We start from the raw sequence: 23,602 nt of genomic DNA on the forward strand, positions 1-23,602 counted from the left end.
TACCTACAAGATCTGGGGCAAATCTCTTCCTCTCATCTGTAAAATAAGTAGACTGGATTAGACTGGAATTATAATGCTCACCAGAGGCAAATAAAAAGTGAAGCACACAAGCAGAGACTGTACAGGACTAGAGTGAACAGGCACTCCTAAGGGGAACAGCCACTATGCAGCTCCCAGAGTGTACCCCGCAGGAATGTGGGCCCACTGGTGCCTCGAAAAGCCAGAAATCTGGATTTCATGTGTGTTCTCCCAGTGCTTAAATATTAAATCCACATGCCTTCAAAATATTGTGTAAGCCAAACAAAACCCCATGTATAAGGGCCAGACCACACATCTCTGGTTTGCAACCTCTGCACTAGACCATTCTAAACCGTTCTGGTCTTGACAGGGCTCTACAAGGAGATGTCTTCCTAAAGAAAAACACTGAAGAAGAGACAATAAGACTGGAGAACAAAAAGAGAAAAGAACGGTCCCCCAGTCTCTGTCCCCAGTGTTCCAATCAGATCACAGAAGACTCTTTTTTTTTTTTTTTTTTTTTTTTTTTTTTTTTAATGTTTATACAGAGGGAGACACAGAATCCAAAGCAGCTCCAGACTGAGCTGTCAGCACAGAGCCCGATGCTGGGCTCGAACCCAGGAACCGGAAGATAGGACCTGAGCTGAAGTCAGACGCTCAACTGACTGAGCCACCCAGGTGCCCCAGAAGACTCTCCATAATTCATCAGGCAGTAAATTCTCGTTGCCCGGAAAGAATATTTTGTGTGCTGGACAATAAAAAGACCCATCCCAGCCTCTCCTTTAGAGCAGTAAGTCTGCTGTATTTTTAGTGATCTGGAGTGAACCGTTGTGCTTTTGCCCACGTGTGCTCAATAAATATTCCTATCCTAGGCAATCAGGAATGCTTCAACAGAAGCACAACTCACATGCACGCACACGCACACACACCCCACAAAGCAAGGAAATCAATTATGCTGAAGACTGGCAAGATGCCCCAAAGACACAGCAGGAATGTGATATGAACAGCAGGATGAGGAAGGAGAATGAATAATTCAGACTCCCTGATTCACTTAACAAAGTTCTGTCAAGCACAAGCTGAGACCCAAGGTCTGAAAAGGCAACCTGAGCTCACCAAACGGATAAGCCTGCCCCGAGGGTGGGACAGGGAAGAAATGACAGACCTGCCCCTAGAATAAGTCAACTTATTTTTCTGAAAGCCAATGCATCACTGAAAACCAAAGTTGACAACAGATGATGTTTTCTTGTCATTCGCGCAGGGAAAAGAGTATGCATATTTTATTTATGCCCACCCTCTTTAAGAAGGCCTCCGTTAGACTAGAAAGCCAAAGTAAAGAAGATAACAAGAAAGGCAAAAGAGAAAGCATCAGCCAGAACAGTTAAAAGTACACAGACGTTCTCCCGTCCCCTACTGTCCTATCCCCCTTCTGAGGTTGAGGAAAGTTACCAACACCACCTTTAAACTAGCAATGGTGAGCCATTTACCAACTATTTGTCAACTGCTTAACCTAAGTGAAGACATGAGATCCAGATCTCATTTAGTTAAGAAGACAGATCATCTATCCTGAATATTAATCAGTCCTCATAAAATGTTTGTTGGAAACGAGGGTTTTGTATATACGTATATTAAAAAAAGAGAGAGAGAGAGAGAGAAAGCTGCTACACAAATGGCCCAGGGGAGAAAAACAAAGGCAAAGAGCCCAACTTGTTTTCATGTGTCTCTGTGATCGGTTCGGTGTGTTATTATTTGATGGTTTTAAGTGGTTTTAAAAGTCACGTGTTGGTTTTTAATGACAAGAGTGAAATACCTTTCATCATTCAGCATTTAAATCTCTCAAATCTATGGTACACACTGGCGCGAGCCATTCTTTCAGCCTCGCATCTGTGACATGTTCCTCATAAACAACACACCAAGAATGTGTTAACTCCTGGAGGCCCCAGTACTAAACACTGTGTTGTTGTCAAAATCAAGGAGAGAGTAAACCTGAGGCGCTGCTCACATCCTTCCAAGGCGGTGAAAATGGAAGGGTCTCTATGCAAATAAATGGATCCTACATATTATACTAGTTGAGTAGCAGAAGACAGATTTTATCAAGCAATTACTACCACAACGAAGTGTAGTCTAGAGTAAGCTCACGACTTGAGAAATCATTTTAGGGCGCGGGGGTGGCTCAGCTGGTTGACCGTCTGACTTCGGCTCGGGTCATGATCTCACGGTTCCCGAGTTCTAGCCCTGCATCGGGCTCTGTGCTATCAGCGCGGTGAGTGCGTTGGATCTTCTGTCCACGTGTCTTCCTCTCTCTGCATCTCCCTCGCTCACTCTCTGTCTCTCTCAAAAATAAACTTAAAAAAGAAAAATCATTTTAAAAATTAACCTGATTCCTCAAAGTTACCAAAAGCAACAATGTCTCCAAAATTCAAATGGCTGCTGAAGAGATGTTTCAGCCCTAAAAGCAAAGAAAAGGCATTTAATGAGGTAATTAAACTGCTCCTTCTGGTGCTGATAACCAAATTTTCCTAACTGCTTCAGGTCAACCCCTAGGCAATTAATCTATCATCCCATCACAGAGCCTGTGATGTAATAGCACTGACTCCAACCAGAGACCCTCCTGAAGACAGTGACTACATCAGATGGAGACTTTCTGCCCACATTCTATGTTACAGATCACAATTCAAGAGTTCACAAGGCAAGCTTCCAAGGGTCACAGACAGAAAGGGGCCTCTAATTTCCAAATGCTTAATGCCAGGAGCTTCTGGAAATTAGATGTTACAAAGTCTTACGTGCCATTTCTTTAGTCACAGAACAAATAAGACTGCTGTTGATCAACTTTAACAAGTTACAAATGGATGACAATCCTCCCAGAATAAGCATAAAATTTCTTCTCTTATTTGGTGAGTGTGGAGTAATGAGGATTTTTCTTTTTTTGTTGTTAAAGCTCCCCAGATGATGTTAATGGGCAGCTAGGACTGAGACATGTGGATCTACCTGTTGTGTGTGTGTGTGTGTGTGTGTGTGGGGAGGGGGGGGTTGTTTTTTTTTGTGTGTGTGTGTGTTTTTTTAGTGTTTATTTTTGAGAGAGAGAGAGAGAGAGAGAGAGGGAAAGCATCAAGCAGGAGGGAAGCAGAGGGGGGTGGGGGACAAAGGATCCAAGGTGGGCTCCACAGTGACAGCAGAGAGCTTGATGCAGGGCTCAAACTCACAAACGGTGAGATCCTGATCTGAGCCAAAGTCGGACACCTGACTAAACCACCCAGGAGCCCCTGTCTACCTCTTTTGAAATAAACCAGCTAGGGGTAAGGTACTTAACTAGTGAGATCGAGTAATATATTCAAAGGAAGTTTTGACCTTAGAATGTGACTTTGTTTGAAATTACTATCTCTAGCAAAAGAACCAAATGCCACTCAGTGATCATCTACCCTGAAAATCTGGGACAAGTATTCTATACAGATAAGATTCTTGCAGTTCTAAAATCCTATAATCTATCCAACCATTAACTATCCAATAACTATTGGGCCTACTATATATCAGTCACTGTGCTAGATATGGGATTTAAAAAAAAAAAAAAAGGATCAAACCATTGTCCCTACCCTCAAGGAACTTACAGTTTGGGAGGAGGTCAAAGTAGACACTTACATATACCATGCGATAAATGCCAGGAAGGGAAAAGTACAAGGAATTATAACAGCAGTTAGGGAAGTTACCCCACTGGAGATACTCAGCGAAAGGTTCCTAAAGCACGAACTTTAAGATGAGGGTTAGTGTATAAAAGGTGGAAAGAGAAGTATTATACCAGTAACTTCAAGCAGGGGAGCCTGGGTGGCTTAGTCAGTTAAGCATCTGACTTCGGCTCAGGTCAGAATCCCACAGTTCATGAGTTCAAGCCCTGCATCAGGCTCTCTGCTGTCAGTGCGGAGCCAGCTTCGGATCCTCTGTCTCCCTCTCTCCCTGTCTCTGTCTCTGTCTCTATCTCTCAAAAATAAGTAAACATTCAAAAAAAAATGTAGAAGTAACTTCAAGTAGAGCTGTACGGTCCATGCACGAGTGGGTCAAGGGTCTAGGAGATGAGCTAGGAGCTAGATCACCGAAGTCACTTGAAGGGCACTGATACAATGAGAGCTGTTTCAGATGAATCATTTCTAAGAAAGGCCACTGAGATGCAGTGACACGGGCTGGAAGGGACAAAAGTGAAGGCAAAAAGACCCCTGGGTAAGCAGTGGCACTGGCCACAGAGCTACACAGGGGTGGAGTTCTGGAGAAAGGGCAGGCGGGGAGGGATGAGTTATAGACATGCTGGCTTTGCAGTACCCACAGGGCACACGAGCAGGTGGAAACTGCCATCGGAAGTGCAGGAGGCAGATCTAGGCTACAGATAGCAATTTGGAAGTTGTCAGCATATAGATGATGAATAAAGCCTTCGCTGTGGATGAGCTCACCCAAGGAGAGCACATGTCACAGAGGAAGAGGCCTAGAGCAGAATGCTGAGTGACAGCAACCTGTAAGTGGGGGCTGAGGAAGGGTCATGGAAAAGGCTGTGGCGGGGGAGGGAAACGTGTTAAAAAGGATGGGGCCAGAGGAAGCCGGGGGGAGAGGGGCATTTCAAGGACAGGGAAGACAGAAAGGACATTCGCTGGGTTCAGCCACAGGGGTTGTTATTGGTGACGTTGGAGGAACGGAGTTTAAACGCTGTAGTCGAAGAAACCAGACTTCAATGTGTTCAAAGGATAAAGACAATTATGTCAAGAAGCTGCTTTTGTAGTTTGTAGAAGGGAGAAGAGTAAAGAGCAGCCGGAGGACGGAGGAGACCAGAGGACTGAATATGCTAGATTTTACTTAATGAGGGAGGCATATAGAATGTTGGTAAGAAGAGATACAAAAAGGTAGATTTAAAAATCCAGGAAAGGGGCGCCTGGGTGGCTCAGACGGTTGAGCGACCGACTTCACCTCAGGTCATGATCTCATGTTCATGGGTCCAAGCGCCACATAGGGCTCTGTGCTGACAGCTCAGAGTCTGGAACCTGCTTTGGGTTCTGTGCCTCCCTCTCTCTCTCTGCCCCTTCCGTGTTTGTCTTCTCTCTCTGTCTCTCAAAAAAATAAAGTCAAACGTTAAAAAAATTTTAGGGGCGCCTGGGTGGCTCAGTCGGTTAAGCGGCCGACGTCGGCCCAGGTCGTGATCTCACGGTTCGTGAGTTCAAGCCCCACGTCAGGCTCTGTGCTGCCGGCTCAGAGCCTGGAGCCTGCTTCGGATTCTGTGTCTCCCTCTCTCTCTGCCCCTCCCTAGCTCACACCTGCTCTCTGTGTCAAAAATAAATAAACTTAAAAAAATTTTTTTAATTTAATAAAAAATAAAAAACAAAAATGCAGGAAAAAGATCCAAGCAGGATTCACCAAAGGAAGAACAATACATCTTTCACTGTAACAGACACAGTTTGTGGGTTTGATGGCAGGAAATTAAGAGTTTCAATTTGACATCTTCTATTTCATCTATAAATTAAGAGGCAAGAATTCTGGGGACGGGCATCCAACTCTTGATCTCAATTCTTGTCTTTTTTTTGAGAGAGAGTGCACTCGAGCTGGGAGGAGGGGTAGAGGGAGACAGAGAATCTTAAGCAGGCTCCATGCTGAGCACAGAGCCCAACACGGGGCTCGATCCCACAACCCTGGGATCACTACCAGAGCCGAAATCAAGAGCTGGACACTCAACCACCTGAGCCACCCAGGTATCCTTCAGCTCAGGTCCTGACCTCAGGGTACTGATTTCGAGCCCCATGTTGGGCTCTGCACTGGGCATGAAGACTACTTTTAAAAAAAGAGAGAGAGAGACAAAAATTCTTGCTTAAGTGAAGGGAAAGTGAATGTAGGACCATGAGGAACATCTGAGACAGCTCTGGAGGCAAATCCCCAGGAGAGGTCACTCAAAAACACAAAGCCTGCCAGCAGGAGTCAAGGATCCAGGAATCGCTGAAAACCATGAAGGCAGACAGTCGCATCCATCTAGGCCTGGGTTTTGCTAGTAGGTCAAACAAAATGAACATAAAGAGAGAATACCGGCCAAAGCGTGGTTTAAGCAAAAGCCGAGAAATCTAAACGGGGGGGGGGGGGGGGGGGGAGGAGGGGGGAGCATAGTTAGGGGGGTGGGGGGGAGATTCACAGGAAGGGAGAGAGCGCAGAGAGGGCCAGTGTATGGACTTCTCAATGACGCTGGAGATGAGACGCAGCGGTAGCTGATGAACATGAACGAGAGAACTGTTAGATGGAAGGGTGTTAACGAGGAGATGAGATGTCCATCTTTCAATTTTCAGAAACGAAGCCGTTCCGGATGGACAAGACGGAGGGCGTGTCCTCAGAGCAGGCGGTGCAAGTAAGTACCTGCGCGGTTCCAGTCAGGGAAGCCCCTCAGTCAAAGAACTCAGAGGCAGGCGCCGGATCAGTCATCCGCACACACGCTGGGTCTCCTATCCCTCGTGACAATAAAGGTCGAGAGAAAGCCCAATAACCGGTGCCAACATTAGGTAGTTTGGGGTTTTTTTGGCTTTTTTAATGAGGAAGAGAGGCAAGGCAATGGATAAATGACAGCACTGAGTAAGGGAAGTGGGTAGATGAGCCAGATTACGGGAGCTTTAAAGGAGCAGGGAATTTCAATTTTGCCCAAGGGAAGAAGATTAGACAGGAATCCTGGAGAGGAGAGACGCCAGGATACCCACCTCCCTAAAGCAGAAGAACAAAAAACACCCAGTAGGAGGGGGAGGTGATGTTCTCAGAAAGAAATGGGATTTAGCTAAGAGGAAAGACTAGATATAAGAGTCCGTGAAAAGGCTGAGGATGGGGAGGACTGTTTACAAATGCAACAGGAAAAACGGGACAGTCTATGAGGGGAGGAGCTATGAAGGTCAGGTCAGGAGAGAAAAATCAGTCAGGCCCGAGGTCACAGGAATATACAGATGGCCAGAGCTGCTTACATCCTGGATGCTGACCAAGGAGTGCAGAGTTGAAAGGAATGATTGGTTTGGCTGCTGCAGTTTCTTTAGAAAAAAAAAAAAAAAACAGTCCCAGTAGTTTCTTAATAGAAAACTGGACGGCGGCAGAAGGACTTGGGCCTTTTGCGAGGAGTTCACATCAGCCGGGTTTAAGTGACCTTCTGGAGAGCCTTAACTGCAGGCCAAGTCAGGCTCTACCGTACAGAAAACAACGGCAGCCTCTGGTCTCTCGAGAGAGGGGGCGCCCTTGGGCCCTGCAAGGAAAAAGCCATGGCCCAGAACACCTATTTTTGCCCGGCAGACTAGAACACTCTCTGAGCAGAGTCAGTTAGGATGTGGACCCATTCACGCTGACCAGAACACACACCCGGTTTAGGCTTCTGGTATCAGTGACTGATGAACCAATAAATAACGTCAAATAAGTAATGAGAGGCTCAAGATTCAAGAACTTGGATGCCTCTAATAAAAAGCATTAATAAGCTAGACAATTACACTTTTACAAATCTAACTTATGTAGCTGCTCCTGTGCTAAGTGCCTTACTTGTAATATCTCATTAGTTTTCACAAGTCTATGAGGCAAAAACTATCATTAACATTTTACAGATGAAGGAACTTAGCCTCACAGAAATTAAGAAAAGTTGTACGAGGTTATCAATGTACTAAGCAGCAGAGCCGGTAGGACTCTAAACCCCGAACTCTCAACCACTGCGCTCTACGCCTCTCCCAGCCCCAGTGGGTCCCGCCACCATGCCTCAGTTCATATCCTCTTGAATATACAACGCAGAAGTTGTTATTAGAACACAAAGAAATAAAAAGCATGAAAGCGAAGAAAACGAAGTCTGGTTACAGAGACAAGAGATAAACCCACACACACACACACACACACACACACACACACACACACACAAAGGAAAGCAACTATTCAAAATTAAACTTAAGTACCAAGATTATGATAATGATAACAAGGATTGAGAAGACAGCCAGACTCCATAGATTTTTGATTTTCTGTCCAAGGCAACAAACTTTCTAATACAACCCATTCATCTACGCCTTCAGACTTCTCAAATGGAAAAGATCACGCTCGATTCCCTAGGAAGTACCTGAGTAAATCACACCAAGCCATCAGAAAAAAACTGAAGTCAAGTGGTTTTAAATGAATCCCTGCTGTCCTGAATCTTGAGCCCTATTCTGACCCAACCACTTTCCCATACATACCTCGTTTCCTTGCACTAAAGCCCCATTTTGATGGAGGCCAGACAAAAACTGACCCTCCCTTATTACGTCCACTGGGCCACTTACCCTGTAGGTCTTGCCTCCTGTGTCAGTCTACCCTCCGGAAGTGTGAGGCTGAGCCAAAACTAAAACAGCTATAGGGAGGGGAGGCGTGGATGAGTCCATCTTGGGAAACTCGGCAGCGTGTTATTTACACACTCTTATTTAACAGTACCTTTGCTCCCACGTTCCGGTTTAAGCTACCGGAGCGTACCATTTATGTCTCTGCCAGACATACCTCTCCATCCCTCACAACACCTTCACTCCGCCTCCTGCACCAGTGAACTCACCTCCATGCCCCTACTTGGAGCAGAAAACAGAAGGAGGCCCTGCTTTACTTTCAAACCTCCCAGAGGCAGAATGAGATACAGAATGGTTCCTGAGTGCTCTGAATCTTAATTAAGAGAAATAAAATATCCACATAACAGCAACACATTTACCATGGAATATCCAGCCTTATTCTGCTACTAAAAATCAACTGAGGCACACACCAGTATTTAAGGCTCACGCAAAGCTGAATTCATCGTGGCCTCCCCGTCGCCCGACCAAAAAAGGGCAATTTTGATTACAGGTCAGAGTTGGCAGTCTCAAAATGGGTAAAACTGTTCCAAGCAACACTGCGGAGGTAGCAGGTGAGGGTAAAATGGACTTCAGCCGCTGAACTCTGACCATTTTCAGAGGCGGTCAGTGAAATCCAGGTACACTCACAGGGGAAAACAGCAGACAAACAGGAAAGTGTAGCGGTTTCTAAATATGTCCACAAATTCCTATATACTACTCCCTTCAAGAAGTGAAGCCTAAAAAAAAAAAAAAAAATTAAAACTAATTAAAAAACTGGAGCCTAATTTTCCTCTCCTTGAGAGGAGGAATTAGACTCAGACACTTGCTTCTAACAAATAAAATAAAGCAGAAATGATAACGTATACTGCAGGCACTAGGTCGTTAAAAGCACTGCAACTCCCCCCTTCACCTGCTCTCTCTCTTACTCGATCTCTCACTTGATCACTCACTCTAGGGGGAAGTCAACATAAGGTAGGGAAGACACTCGAGAGGCCTAAGGAGAAGTCCGTGTTGGAAGGAACTAAAGCCAGCGGGGAACTGACAACGTGCCAAGAGCCGTGAAACGAACCATCTTGGAATCCTCCGGCCCCGGTTCAGACTTCAGATGAGTGCGACACCAGCAACTGCCTGACTGAAACTTCATGAGGGATCCTAAGCCTGAACCGCACAGCTAAGTTGCTCTCAGATTTACGACCCACAGAAACTGTGACATAATAAAGGTGTGTTGTTTCAAGTCAGTAAGTGTAGGGGTAATATGTTCTGGGGCAAAAGACAACTATTACAGAGGGCATGTTGTAGCACACCGGCTTGTGAGTCCCAAACTATCACTTGGCTTCTGGAAAACGGACACTACCAGAGAGGAGCACACCAGTTGTTCAGTAACTTCTTCTGTTTAGAGCAGAAATATAATGACAGCAAGAAATATGGGCCATTTACTTAATTTAAAATTTTCTAGTTAACAGCATTTAAAAAAGAAACCAGGTAAGGTAAATTTTAATATAATTTAGGGAATCCAACACATCCAAAATATTAGCGTTTCAACATGTCAATATTTCAACAACAGTCAATGATTTGTAAATTTTCAATGAAAATTTTTTGCACTGGTCTTTAAAATCTAGTGGGTATTTGAGGGGGTGCCTGGGCGGCTCTGTTGGTTAAGCGTCCGACTCTTGCCTTCGGTTCAGGCATGATCTCACGGTTTCGTGAGTTCGAGTCTCACGTCAGGTGCCTGCTTGGGATTCTCTCTCTCCCTCTCTCTCTCTGCCCCTTCCCCGCTTGCAATGCTTCTGTCTCTCTCAAAATAAATAAATAAATAAACTTTAATAAATAAATACACAAATATATAAACAATAAGCAAATAAAATCTAGTGCGTGTTTTACACTCACAGAGCATCTCAGTTTGGACGAGCCATATTTCAAGACTACGACAGCCACAAGTGGCTAATGGCTCCTGTATCAGAGCAGGTCTAGAGAATTTTTTTCTGCAGCTTGCTACCCTTTAAGAAATGTGAGTGTAGAGCTCAAAGAGATCAAAGTGAAGAATTTTTCTAATACCTAAAGAATTTTTAAAATTTTCTTTACCGAGCCGTATCACTGTATAGGTTCCCACGCTGGGAAGGAGTGGCCTTCATGGAAGGAAGGAGGGGGGGCAAGGGCAGTGCTTACTGTTGGGAAAGGGAGGGACCGCTTTGAAGAGAAAGGAACACACCCTCCTACCAAGAATCAGCTGGAGTACGGAGAGCATCACCTGAATTTTTTTTTAATTTTTTTTAACGTTTATTTACTTTTGAGAGAGAGAGAAAGAGAGAGCGAGCACACACGAGCGAGCAGGGGAGGGGCAGAGACAGATGAAGACCCAGAATCCGAACAGGCTCCAGGCTCTGAGCTGTCAGCACAGAGCCCAACGAGGGGCTCGAACTCACAAACCGTGAGATCATGACCCAAGACGCTTAACCGACTGAGCCACCCAGGCGCCCCTAGCATCACCTGCATTTTTAACCGACACTTCCCTCAGCTCTCACTCAGCCACCCATCTCACACACAACCCTACGTCCCACTGAAAAGGAAAGTTGCAGTTTGCTCTGAAGCAGATCTGGAGGGGGAAAGAGAAAAAAAAGTAAAAGAACATTTGGCTTCAAACGTCCATGGATGGATGAATGGATAAAGAAGATGTGGTATATAGAGACAATGGGGTATTACTCGGCAATCCGAAAGAATGAAATCTTGCCATTTGCAACTACGTGGATGGGACTGGAGGGTATTATACTAAGTGAAATTAGTCAGTCAGAGAAAGACAAATACCGTATGACTTCACTCCTATGAGGACTTTAAGAGACAAAACAGATGAACGTAAGGGAAGGGAAACAAAAAGAATATAAAAACAGGGAGGGGGACAACACAGAAGAGACTCTTAAATACGGAGAACAAACACAGGGTTACCGCAGGGGTGCTGGGAGGGGGGAGGGGCTAATGGGGAAGGGGCACTAAGGAATCGACTCCTGAAATCACTGTTGCACTAGATGCTAACTAATTTGGATGTAAATTAAAAAAAAAAAATTAATAAAAAAAAAAGGAAAAAAATCAAAACAAAACAAAACAAGAACATCTGGCTTTCTCCAAAACCACTTCTCCAGCTAACACACTGGCCTCCCCTCCCCCAGCAATGTCCTCTTCTCAGCTCGCTGCCGTGAAGGGGGACCAATCGAAACCAGAGCGGTCAGCCGACCGTAATCTCCACAGGAACATCTACTCCGGGGCCACCAGAGTCCCCCTCTCTCCTCTCGCTCCTACTTCTTGAGAAGCTAGATTTGAACCGCTGTGGAAACAAGCCAGTTGTGTGAGTCATGCAGCCATCCATCCCAAGGGGCCTGGGCAAAATCCAGAGGACAGCTGGAAACAGCTGTCGTGAGATCAACTGCAAACAGGGGGGCGGGGAGGGGAGGAAAAAGAGGATGAATTCATAGTTGATTACACACGATCCCAATCTGGCCTCAGAAAAGCTGGTTTTCATTTTGCCGCCCGAACAAGAAGTTTCTTCTCCCTTCTTACTTAAAAGTTCTTCTCCCAGTGAAGGCAGCAACCACGGGCTCACCACTGAAGCCCCCCAGAGACGATTACCCGGGGTGGGATACCTCTCCCACCGTGTGTCTCCCGCGGCGTGGGCTAACGGGAACCCCCCCCCCCCCCCCCCCCCGGTAAGGAAGAAACTATTAAAGAGTAGCTGGAAAGGCAGACACCTCTGACTTGAACAGAACTCTTCAAAAAAAAAAAAAAAAATCACCAGGAAACAAGAGGCTGCTGAAATTTAGCACAGACATAGTCCCAGGGCAAGAGGAGCTCCACTCCCATTCCACGCATGATGATGATGATGATGACGACGACGACGACGATGACGCTGTAACACTGTCTCTTAAGGAAACAGGAAGACAGGCCAGAAGGGTGTTTCTTGGCATGATCCGAAGGCGACCAGCCTGCAGATTCCTACTCCACTTTCCTACTGGCCGAAACTGTGTCCGTCTTCACACGTCAGCCTTGAGGTCCTGAAGGAAAAAGGTGGCTGACGCCCGGTCCAGCCGAGTGTCGTAAAATGAGCAGCGAGACAGCAGGTAACCTTCCTACACGAGGACTCCGCACAGTGCGACACCTTAGGGAAGAATGGGGGCTTACTGGCCTCTGACGTAAACCAACGTCAACGGGCTCTGGTCACAGGAGATGTGGAGAACCAGTACGCACGCACTGCCACACCCACACAGCCATCCTTCAAAAGCCCTGTGCCCACAGCTTACGTGGCTTCTAGCAACACGCGCTCGGGCGGGGGGGCAGGTGTGGGTTCCTCGGTCATTTCAGACACTCACGTGGTAGAAGCAGTCCCTACTCCTCAAATTCACCAGCCACCCCAACCCAGGGGAAAAGAAGCACCGCTACCTTCAGGAGAGGTCTAGAGAGATTTTTAGAAGCCAATGAAAATTCCCCTCAGCTCCCCCTGTTGCCCACCTGCCATCAGTGACGCTGTTCCACGAGAGACCAAGATTCAACATCTCTCCATTCACTCCCTTCTCTCCAGTGCTGTTTTCCAATGCAGAACTTTAGTTATTTCTGACGCGGAATTTAAGTATTTGCTATATTACATCACACACAGGACCTCCTGCGACTAATTTCCAAAGCCAGAGGCAGGAGATCCTGAGATGGGGAGGGAGCCCAGAGGAAAGTCTGAGTCAGCTTCCACGGCCGGAGGAAAGTTTCCCTTAGCCTCCCAGGCTTATGATTACAATAATTAATGACAACTTGTAAAAGTCACACATAAAAACGTTTTCAATCGCCAGAGCTTACATTCTGGATCCCTTTTATTTTTTCGCCTTTTATGTCTCACCTTTCCAAGTGCCCAGCAAACCCAGCAAAACAACTGTGGGCACTCCTGTACTAAATACGATCTTCCTCACCAGCGAATTAGCAAGGTTTATGACCCTTCACTATGTTTTACCTCATCAACTTGGACTGTTACTTAACTCAGTTTATACACCATCGACCCAACCATATCAAAGGCCTTCGCAGGTCACCCCCTGGACCTTCCTCTTCCTGCCCACACTGCCGCACGCAGAGTGAAACCTCAAACACCACCTCTCGGTTAGGTTTTACTTTAGGTAAAAGGAGGGCAGGGATGAGACGAGGGACTGCATCTAAAATGCGCACGATGAGGAAGCAAGCAAAGGTTGAGTCTCTCCAAAGGAAGCCATCCTCCAGAAGTGGAGGAGAAAGTTTTTATCAAGTCTTAGGACAAGAGGACATCCGAGGCCCCGGCAACTGCTCACAACAACCAGTCTTGGAGCCATTAAGCCAAAGCCACGGACTTGCACTTTCAGCCCCGTCTCCTCCAGACCGTGTTTCTGACAACCGCAATGACTTCCTTTCCAATCAGCCCACAGCGGCAGCGGCTGCCATGATAACCAGCAAGGATTTCAAGAAGTCCGGCCGTCTGTTTTGAAGGGCAACTTGGGGGAGCCGGCAGATAATAATGTCCCAGGCCCATTCGGAGGGGCAGGGGGTCCGTGAGGTTAAAAAGGCAACAAAGAGTTTGTGAGAGGAAATTACACCAGCTAAAAGGTCAGAGTGTATTCAATTCACATATCGCCAAGGTGGTAAGCATACAATTTTCTTTAAGGTTTTTTTTCCCCCCAAACCAGGCAACAAGAAAGAATCATAAATTGGGGTCTAAGGACAATATATAAATTGACTTTTAAAAAATAAGCAATGGATGGGGTACCTGGGTGGCTCAGTCGGTTGAGCATCTGACTTTGGCTCAGGTCATGATCTCACGGTTCACAGGTTCGAGCCCCACGTCGGGATCTGTGCTGACAGTTCAGAGCCTGAAGCCTGCTTCGGATTCTGTGTCTCCCTCTCTCTCTGCCCCACCCCCACTTGTGCTCTCTCTGTTTCAAAAATAAATAAATACTTAAAGAAAATTTTTTAATAAGCAATGGAAATAACTGAACATTAGACTTTAGAGGGTCTGGTCACGTAAGAATTTTCGTTAACTACACATTGCTGGATGAGTACTATTACCCATGCTTAGCAGACAGGGAGACTAACAGGGAAGCAGTGGAATATCTCAGCCCAAATTTTCACGGAAGACAGGTGTCCAAAGACTGAAGCTAGGCTTCTTAAAGGCATAATCTATGGGGAGAACTTCAGTCTTAGACGTGAAAATACAAAACACGTAGGAACCCATTATTAACTTTACAGATTTAACATCCCAAAAGCAGGAAATGCAGAAGATACAGTTCTTACAGAAATACTAAAACATGTACACTACATTCAAACACAGAATTTTAGACCTGGAAAGGGACTGCCAGGCGATAGATAAATCAATATTGTAATAACAATTCCAACACACTGTGTCTGAGGAGTTCAAAGCACTTGGCTTTAAGTACTATGTACATGCACACTGAGGAAGACTCTGAAGCTTTAACTTTTGCACTTGACGATTTGTGCTAATTCACAACCTCTGTATTACACTTAACTTTTTTATTCTAAGAAGGAAGGAAAACGGAGGGAGGAGGGGGAGGGAGGAAAAGAGGGAGAGGGAATGAACAAAGGGACCCAACATGTGTTTTACCTCCTATGATATGAAAAATGCATCCCACTTGGGGTCTCAGTATCTACCTTCCTTGTGTCTGTTTTCCTTTGTTTTCCCTCCATCTTCTCTGGGGTGGTTTTGGATTTTGTTCACAGTCCTGGTTTCTGTCTCCGCCCTCTGTGCATGTGTCTGTCTTCCTTCCATGTCTCTTTACCTCTTTCCCTGACCCTGCCCCCAACTTCAGGTCCCCGCACAAAACAAAAGCAAATTTCACTGAAAAGCAAACAAGACATTTTATAATTGAAAGTTCCTTACAATGGTACAAATCATCTGCTCTAATCCTTCCAGTTTAGGAAACTGAGGCTCTGAGAGATTACTCAACTTGCCCAATGTCACAAAACCAATAGACGATAGAAATGAAACTAAAATCCAGGTTTTTCCAATTAAAGTACTAAAAGAAAGCACAGAAAGTTATTTTTAAATCTCCGAGTGGAGACGGTCTTTCCCAGAAAAAAACAAGACCAAAAAAAAAAAAAAAAAAACCCAAAGATCCAAAAACTTGAAAATAAATACCTTATATACTCAGTCATATTCCAAAATATACACAAACACATACACATCCTTCTATGCTATAAATAAATTCAAAGGACAAATGACAAACTGTCGGGGAAATTTTTGCAACATGAATGACAGAGCTAATTTCCTTAATTTATAAAAGTTCTTGCCAATTAAAAAAAAACAAAACCTGTTTCAAGCCTGAGTTGATGACAAAGAATACAAATGAATTTTAGACATATATAAAAAAAAAGATCACTTTATATTACAGAAATGCAAAAGACCAAGGTACCGTTTCTCACGGTTAAAAATCAAAGTATGGAAACACATTTGCCAAAACGACAGGAAAAAGTCATCTTCTACTCACGAATCGCATCTTTGCTGTTCACGGCAGTGTACAACTTTGGAGGCTGCCTGGCAATACCTATCAAAAATGTCAATGTCCATGCCCGTAGAAACCGACAATGCCACTTCTCAGAATCTGTCCTCACGGACTTACCTACGTGCACAAGGACACAGCCACAAGCAGCACCACTTAGAGTAGCAGAACGCTGAGAACAACCTAAATGTCTAGCAATAGGAATGTTTAAACAAATCATGATTTAAAAAAAAAAAAAAAAAAAAAAAAACTTTCTATGGAATACTATGTGGTCATTTCAAAAGAATGAGGTTGATCTGCATAAACTGAAACAAAATGTTCCCTAAGACATTCTGTTCAGTGAAAAACAAAGAAGGGCCTTTAGGTATATAAAGAGGTACGTATCTCTAAGCACGTGCACAAGCAGAATTTCTTTAGAACGTAACAGAACTACGAAGGCTTCTACCACATCACACTCCAAAAGGAACTTCTGGACTCTTCCAGTTCTATGAAAAGCTCCTACATTGGGAAGTTCTTCTTCACTGCTAACTTGCAATAACCTTCAAAAGACCGGTGCCCTACTACCCCTCCTTGACTCTTGAACCCTATACAATGAAGCTCTCTGGTCCTTCTCAACTCCTTCGCCTATGTACCAGCTCAGCACCTGGGCCCCCAGGAAACCCTTTCATACCTGTACAGTTTTGAATTTTTCCTCACTCTTTCAGTATTTCTATATCCTAACATAAGTTCATTTTCCCCATAAACATACCCCACAGCCTTCCAAAGCCTATAAAAGGCCATTACTAGGACTTGGCATTCTCTTTGCTCTCCCAACTGCTGCTTTTCTATCAATTCATTTCATTCTTTACTCATCAAACATTTATTGTATACCACATATATATATTTACATCTACATTTACATTTATATTTATATATTTTTTTACATACCACGTATATTATAATGAGAAGTCAAAAAGAGAAACCTAACACCTGGTCCCCATTTTAAGAAAGGTGCAGCCTAGTACAAATGGTCGAAAGTAAACCTCTTGGCATAGCATGTAAGACAAGGAAAGAAAATGGATGCAGGGGAAGTGACCTAATAATCGGCTACACATGCCAAACTAACAGCTCTGGGTACCTCTGGAGAAGGAACAGAGACTGAAGGTGGTAGTCAAAGTCACCACTGGCTTTACGTGTTTGTTCCTGATTTTGTTTTTTACTTATAAGAATATATCCACGTATTAATTTATAATTTGAAATAAACTTTAAAAAGGAGGTGATGTCTAACCAATCTTGATGTTCCTAATGCCTATCTAGCACGGTGCCTGGCACATTGGTGGAGCTCCATAAATGATCACCGAGCAAAAGAACGACCAGATGTGCAGAATTCTACAGAGCAGAATGGAAGGGAGGAGAAACAATCCAGGGCATCTCAACCTCGGACTGAATCACTGTACTGACATCTTGGACTGGATCATTCTTCGTGAGGGGGCTGCCCTATGCGTTTTAGGGTGTTGAAGCAGCACCCCCCGGCCTCTACCCACCAGAGCCAGCAGCACCTCCACAGCTACAAAAATCAGAAACGTCTCCAGACGTCACCAAATGTTGCGTGATGGGCCAAACCTCCCCTGGTTAAGAACAGCCAAGTTAATCCTTATATATCATTCTCTCCACTTTCTCCACTGCCATGACTTTCTCTCAATCTGCCCAATGAGTCCACCGGTTTAGTCCTCAATGATGTCAGTAGTCAAGCTGACGACCCTCCCCAAGCTTCCAACTTCGACCTATTTATTTCCGGCGGGCTTTTCTCCACCAAAATCATCCATCTGATAACTATTCCTTAGGAATCCTCACTACCCAATCTCTTCTAACAGCAGGATCTCAAATTTGTATCACAAGCCCGTCCTTTGTCCTTGGTCTTCTCCGACCCTTTACTGCACTAGAACCTGTTTGTTCCAGCTTCCCTGGGCCCCACCCAGGGCAATGTGCACTTGGCTACCCTTGTGGGCTTTGGGGCATGGTTTAATAAAGTTAAGAAGCCGTAGGACCACCTCAATCCAAGCTGGCACTTAACTGAGCCATCTGATCCTTTTATTCTAATTTTTGATTTCTTACTACACGGGAACAGCTACTTCTAAAATTTCTCTACTCTCCTCAAAGTGTAGACAACACGCTGCCTGCAGGCTACCATTCTTCCCCAACGGAAGGAAGGAGGTCTTTGGACATGAGCTTAGTTACCTAGCCTTCTCATACACATCTAGTGCTCAATAAATAGGAAGGAAAAAGCCATGACTTTATATTGGCTCTACCAAAAAAAAGTAATTTTTATGGAAAAAAAAAAAACCTCTAAATTTCATTCTAATTCAAGATTTTATTCTACAATTTTTTTTTATTTTTTTTTTTTTTGAGAGAGAGCATGCACGCAGGGGAGGGGCAGAGAGAGAGGGAGAGAATCTTAAGCAGGCTCCACACTCAGCACAGGGCCCGACCTGGGGCTCAATCTCACGACCATGAGATCATGACTTGAGCCGAAATCAAGAGTCGGTCGTTTAACCAGATGAGCCACCCAGGCGCCCCAATATTCTACAATTCTAAGCAACGTCAAGGAGGAAAGTCAACATGCCTCTCCAGTTCCTCAAGCTGTCCCCACCAACGGCACATACCGCTGCCGCAGAGGGGTCCTCTGGGTAATCATTAAAGCACAGTGAGGTTTTAGAATTAAACAAGGCTAACGCTGGTGGCGATTCCACAAGCTAACGACCCAACACCTGGCTCTCTGTGAAAGATGGCCAATGTTGTCCGAGAGCAAAACTGCTCTGTGACAGGAGACAAGGGCTTTAAATAATTAATCAGCATAAGCAGCTGTACAATATCTTTAGAATTCAATGTCCGGTTTTCACCTACCCTAATGCCTTCCACAGGTACAAGGTTACCGTCAGAAGAAACAGGCGGCATACTTAAAGAATCTCTAGAACCCTACCGAATCTAAGGCATAACACTTTCCACCAGCTTTTGTCCCATGAGATAATTATGGAATAAGAAGCTTGGCAAAAGCTTTGGCAAAATACAGCCAATCGTTTCTCAAGACATGTTCTAAACTTTCTTCTTGACCTTCAGCTTATGGTGGCTTACACAGGATCTTAAAAGCATTTTAGTCAGCCATTTTTGGTAACTTGGGAGCAACATTATTTTTAGCTAAAAAAGTTTATTTCAATCGCTCTCGCATAACTCAGAAGCATCTAACCAGGTTTGGTTCAAGCTTTCTGGAGTAATTTTTCTTTTGAGTGAATTCAAAGCATAGGATATTTCAGCTTCAAAGGAGAAACTTTCTCCTTAAGAGGCATTAACAACCGAAATGTGCTAACACACAAGATACGTAAAAAAAAAAGAAAAAAAATCACTTGCCTACCTGCCACCTACCCTGGAATACTGGGAGATTAAGCACGTTAACATTCATAAAATTTTTGGAACGCTTCTGATGGACAAAACATTGTTGTTACAGCATTCCAAGCAAGAGCAAAATGCATGCCTGCGAGGTCGAAAGTGCTTCACATAAATTTAAATATAATGTAAGGGAACATCAGGTTCAAGTTGTTTTCCATGCAGCACTCAAACTGTGATTCCAAGTAGAGAGAAAGCCTCTTCAAGGATAGAGACAGCTGAAAACAAATAAGGAATTCTGCTAGAAGACAGCTCAACTACATATATACAACAAAAGCAAATACAGGTTTTCTTTGTTCTCTCTTACTCTTCTTTGATGAACAGAGACTTGTCACTACTCCCCCTGCCAGGGGGCCATGTTCCTTGAGTGGCAGGATAATCCAATCACCATCACCATTATGCCAACATCAAGAACAATGGTACAGACTGCAAGGGGACTGCAGTCTGTGGACGAACTACCTACCGAAGACACGGGAAATTCATGTCCTCGCGCCCTCTCTTCCGACCCCACTGATACCTCCGACCCCCCCCCCCCCCCCCCCCAGCTCCTATCGTCCCTTGCCCTCGCACCTACTGCTGCGTCTGCCTGGACGAGCCTGCCCTCCCTTCTCCCTTCCCTGCCTAGCCCTCGCTCACTCACTCAATTCTCAGCAACAGCTCCTGCAGAATGTCTCCCTGGGCCCATGCCACCCAACCGGATAAGAATCCCTCTATTATGCTCCCATAGAAACACTGCACTCATTCCTATCAGGGCACAGAAGCTCCTCTATTACCATCAGGTTAGGTCTGGGAGGAAAGGCTGTTGCTAAGTCCGCTAGTTCATAAAATCCCAACATGAAAAAATCCAAGTAACCCATAGGTGTGCATCTAGTGAGGAAATATTTAAGCAAACTGGCTTACGGTAATGGTCCCAACTCGTCTCATTTCTTCTCAACTCACTTTATGATTTGCTCTCGACCCGTTATAATTGTCTGCATCGTTGCACAATTCATCCCGTACACACGGTCAGTATGTCATTTCTAACGTTACTTCCGGTTGTAATCATCTCTACACTTATCCTCCCCTTCGTATCAGAATTTTCATTATAATCAGAGGCTTTAGCCTTATGGAGTGAGACACAGTTAATAATAGATATAATAAAACATAGTAAATAATAAATATAATCACTGGCGACACCCTGTGTACCAGTGAACAATGTGACAGAATTTAAATGGCCACGAGCCACCCCAGTACTATTTTCTTCTTGGTGGTGAGCAGAACCAGCACATTTGCTCTAACACATGACTTCATTCATTTTCCTATGAAAATTGACAAAGTCAAGCATTATGATGAGTAAGATGGCTCCCGTACTTATCCCTACGTCACATTAATAAATTACTTTGATTTTTTTAAACAATACAAGCACATGACACAAAACTCAAAGGCTACGACAAAAAGCCTTCCGCCTACACCCCTACTTCTCCGTCACTCGGGAACACTCCCCAGAGGCAACCCGTTACCGCAGTCTTGTGTTTCCTGGCAAAGAGTCTGTGTGCACCTGCATAGATGCTTTTCTCTGTGACACGCCGGCAGCAAACTGTCCACTTTTCTGCATCTTGAATTTTCACACCTGATGTATTTCAGAGTCTTCTCTGTTTGTTCGTATGGAGCTGTCTGACCCTTTGTAACGGCCGCGTGATATTCCATCCCGTGAATGTACCTTATTTTAGTTCACAGATTTCCTGTCGAAGAGTGTTCTGCCTTGTTCAACCATTTGCCAGTTCAAGTGATGTTGTAATGTATTTCCCTGCACACAGATGCAGAAATATCTACTGGATGAATTCCTAGAAATGGAGCTGCTGAGTCAAAGAATATGTGCGTTTTACAGTTCAGTAGATATTGCTAGACAGCTTTTCATGGAGGGTATGCGGCTTTTCACCACACCAGCACCATGAGGACCCATTTCTCTACCCACACCCTTAGCGATACATCGTGTACCAAACTTTTATTCCAACGGACAGCTGTTCCAGACACCTCCCACAATAAACTTCACAGATTCCGTAATACCTTCCCTTTGATTAACTCTGTACCCCCCAGGGTCTAGCATGTCGTAAGCACTCACATGTTGTGAGGTGAATGAATGACCAAGCAAAAGAGCAGGGGCTCTGGGGGCGCCTGGCTGGCTCAGTCAGTTGAGCGTGCAAGTCCTCTTGATCTCAGGGTGGTGAGTTCGAGCCCCATGTTGGACACAGAGATTACTTTAAAAAAAAAAAAAAAAACAGTAGGGGCTTTTGCACAATGAGAGGTTTACTTTTAATATAAAGAATGAGGAAGGGGTTTAAGCATTAGTAATGTTTCCCCTTTGTAAGGGGAAGAGGGATAGGAACGGGTGGATAGATGGATGGATTCTGATCTAAAATGGTTTCTCCTAGAGGTTTTTAAAAAGCAAGAAATACTTGTCCGAAATAAAGTACTGTCCCACCTTAAAGATAGACAGCCTATCCTCAAAGTGTCAAGAAAGCAGAAAGGCCTCCAATGCAACTCCCAAACGAACAGGAAGATTCTCTCTCTGAAACTGCCATGGGACACTGAAGCTTCTCGCGTTAGTATACATGTTTTTTTACACACCTTTCCAAAACCTTGACTCACATCATGTATCGTACACAGCGACACAGATGGTTAACGTTTCACTCATTTTCTTCCGTACAGCACCTGGCATAGTTAATGCTAACAATCTTTCAGGGAACACAATAAATACCGGACTCCGCACTGCCACGGGTCAGCGTGTGTCTGCCATGGTCTCTGGTGCCCCTGCCTGGCGCTACGTCAACCACCGTAACAACGGGTAACACGTACAGTGGTTACCATGGACCAGGCGCCCCTCCAAACACGTTTTCCTTTATCACCTCGATATTCACACACGTCGCCAGGTACAAACTAGTTTTCCTATTTCACAGACGAACGACTGAAGCACTGAGGACGTACGTAACTTGCTCAAGGGACACACAGGTAAGCAGGCATAGAGACAGTCGGAACCTAAGCAGTCTGATACCGGAATGGCTCCTTTTAACCCGATATTTTAATACGGTGTGACAACTGCTCTGATGGAGTTGCACACGGAGTACCCGCCACCAAGTACTAGGCTTTGACACATACTCCACGTATACCTCTGTCAGAGCAATGATCACGTGGTGTGAAAAGCATCTGTGTACACATCCTCTTCCCCACTGCAAAGTCACGTCTTAGCCATCACTGTGCCTGGCACCACCTCACTCAATAAAGTCTTTCGCTGAGTTTCGACTTAAGAGATCCAATAATAAAATGTGATTTCTATTCCTTGGGCTTGTATTTCATATTTTCAAGGTTGGTACCTCTTCTGCCCCTGTGTGCCACCATTCCCTAAGACCCATGTCCTCTAAGGCAAGATCTGCTTCTCCAATAGTTTGCCGCTTCCCTAGAGATGCCGGCCAGACCTCTCGAACTGCTTTGGGCACATTCACGGGAGTCCTGACACACCAGACGGAACCCACCACCGTTCCTGCCGGGCAGGGCACCGGCAGTACAGCTCCTACCCGGGCCCCCGCCCTCAGCAGCCACCAGCATGGATCAGTGGCTCTTATCAGGAACGTGGAGTAACTTGAGCCACCTGCCAACCCATCTCTCAACTGCTAAGACAGGCGCTTTCTGCTATCAGGTTGCACAAATGCCTGGAAACCTTATACCAGGTGTGAAGGAAGAAGCGAGAGGGGCAACAACACAGCATCTGGTGCCCTGCCTGCTTCCATTCACTGCGTGGGGCCAGAGACCGAGTGGGCCTAACTCGCTCGCTGCAAAGCCCTGGGACCATAAAGACTGTGCGGTGAGAGCAGCATCACCATGTACTGGACGTCAGCATTCACCTAGAGTGCAAGACACGTCTCCACTGGCCTCATTCGCCCAACAGCTAGAACGCTACCTCCTCTGTAATAACACCCTTGTGGAGACAAAGGTCCATCGCAGAAGCTAACTCTGAAAAAAAGCACAGTTTCCTAGCCTTAAATGCAAAAGTCTCTAAAGGTCAACTGAGCTAGAGTCAAGCCTAAGCGTGAAATCCTTGATGCTATGTCTGAATCAGAATCCACTGTCTGGTAAACAAAAGAAAAATACTCTGTTTGTTGAGCCATATCTATTTACTTCCCATCAAGTCTCAGTGGCAGAGTGGCCATCTCCTAAGGATGAAGAGCATTCACTCAATCCCAGGCTTTCCACAAACACAGGGGCTGAGTGAAACTAATGGCCATTGTGACTGCTGAGACACAAACACCTACCAGGAACCAAACCTCCCTTACTCCCAATTCCATACCAAACTTGGCTCACTGACCAGCCTCCTGACAA

General features: G+C 45.1%; 1 protein-coding gene across 8 annotated transcripts in view; it reads right to left on the reverse strand.

Moving 5' to 3' along the window:
• RBFOX2 (RNA binding fox-1 homolog 2) overlaps positions 1 to 23,602 on the reverse strand; it is a 281,671-nt gene that overhangs the window by 241,554 nt on the left and 16,515 nt on the right. Inside the window, exon 1 of one of the 8 annotated variants that reach the window (XM_042947685.1) lies at positions 15,950 to 16,340. The exons of the other annotated variants lie outside the window; for them this stretch is intronic. The gene's annotated coding sequence lies outside the window, so the exon portion shown is untranslated. Of the gene's footprint in view, positions 1 to 15,949; positions 16,341 to 23,602 lie in introns of those variants that run through there. 8 annotated transcript variants of the gene reach the window in all.

Source organism: Panthera leo, chromosome B4 (assembly GCF_018350215.1).
Source record: "Panthera leo isolate Ple1 chromosome B4, P.leo_Ple1_pat1.1, whole genome shotgun sequence".
In the NCBI taxonomy this organism is placed as follows: domain Eukaryota; kingdom Metazoa; phylum Chordata; class Mammalia; order Carnivora; family Felidae; genus Panthera; species Panthera leo.